This window comes from Phalaenopsis equestris, unplaced genomic scaffold (genome assembly GCF_001263595.1).
Source record: "Phalaenopsis equestris unplaced genomic scaffold, ASM126359v1 Scaffold000140, whole genome shotgun sequence".
NCBI lineage: Eukaryota > Viridiplantae > Streptophyta > Magnoliopsida > Asparagales > Orchidaceae > Phalaenopsis > Phalaenopsis equestris.
Window position 1 is genome coordinate 1,489,780 of NW_018164582.1, and position 1,917 is coordinate 1,491,696.

Below are 1,917 nucleotides of genomic sequence, written 5' to 3' on the forward strand. Positions count from 1 at the left end.
AAAAGGAGTGAAAGTCTTACTAGGGATTCTCTGATTTTTCTTCTTCTAAGTCATTTTTTTATAATCAGCTTTATGAGTTATGAGATTATAGGCATACTAGGCTTTATCTTCTTCTATCTTGCTGCCTACTATTAACTTCTTCTAAGGAGAACTACATTTAGGTTTTGTTCATATCTCTATTCTTCAATCATCATATATCTTGGGGCCTAATGTTAACTTCTTACTAGTGTTTATCTTCTCCTATCTTGTTGCCTAATATTGAATTAGCGGATGGAGATTTAATAATTTTGCTTTCTTTAAATGAGAAGGGAATGTGATTTGTGTTAATCTACAATTTATAAAAGTTCATTTTGAGCCGAACCTGATCTTAAAATGAATAAATTGAGTTCAATTCAATTTAAACAGGAACATACTGTTCACGAACAATTTTGAATATGAGCTTAACAATTTCAAACATATTAAACATCAAACGAGTCGAACATGAACAATAACTAGGCTCAATCAAGCTCGGTTCATTTACAACCCTAGTTTCGTTATCTTGGGTCGGCATGCTCCCTGATGTTCTTAGATGGAGGACATTTTTGAATCAACCTGATTGAAGAATCCTCATCAATAATCATGAGTTGTGTTGTACAAGGACCCTTGTAGATCAAGAGTGGATGTTTATCTGAGAAGACAAATTTAAGTAGATCTTACCTAACATAAGGCTTATGCCAACCACTTGTATAATTAAGCTTCACAAATCAAAGGATATAAAGCAATTGTGAAACAAACATGCTACAATCATGATTGCAATATAATTATGTCATTTGGTGGTAACCATCCGATTAGAGGGTTCTGGTCGTAACTGATACTTTGTTGTATCATTTGACAACAAAATGATTTGTGTAGCTATGAAACACATGTTAGCATGCAAATATAAATGTTGATCAAGGATTTGATGGAATATGAGTCCTTAAATCGATCCCATGAAGAGCGAGTAAAATCCTCAAATATTTAACCGATTAGATTACTAATTCTAAGCTCAGTTTAAAAGGTTAAATATATTTTAAAAATATAAAGATTCTAAAATGCTAATTTTAAAATGAAAATCTAGAATAAATTAGAAGTGTTTTCTAATATTGTGAAAGTATCCCTTGAATTAGCTTAGTAAAATTGATGTTCCTCCAAGTAATTTTTCTTTTTGTTGTCAATCAAGGTTTGTTACATCTTACTCTCTTCCGAGGTATAAAAAACATTAGAATTCTATATTATAGTTAGGTTCCCCTATACCTATAAGAATTCATAGGCATTCACATTCCACATAAAGATTGGAAGAGTCTATAGACAATATTCATATTCCACTAAACTCTTATGATTTAACCTAGTTGTTCTTCTAGTATTCTTTAGGCAGTCTTAAATTTCAACTAATTTTAAAGACCTAAATGGCTAGTTTAAATATAAATTAAATTTGAAAGGTTGAAATATTAACTTCTTCATTCATAAGTTTAAAAATCTAATATGAATTTTCCTAGATTTTAAAGAAATAAATCCAAAGAAGTGAAGAGATTAAGTGTTAATAATCATGATTCGAAATAAAAATCTAAATTGCTTTAAAAAATTGAAACCAAGTTAACAAAGTAAAAAGAATTAAAAAATCAAGTTAATGAAATCTGGCCTGCTCCCATAATTTGATCTCCCTTAAAATCTCCCCTTTTGCTTGATATAATAACACCCTCACTCACTCTCACACAAAATAAACATTCCACACACACACACACACACACACACACACACACACACACACACACACACACACACACACACACACACACACACACACACACACACACACACACACACACACACACACACACACACACACACACACACACACACACACACACACACACACACACACACACACACACACACACA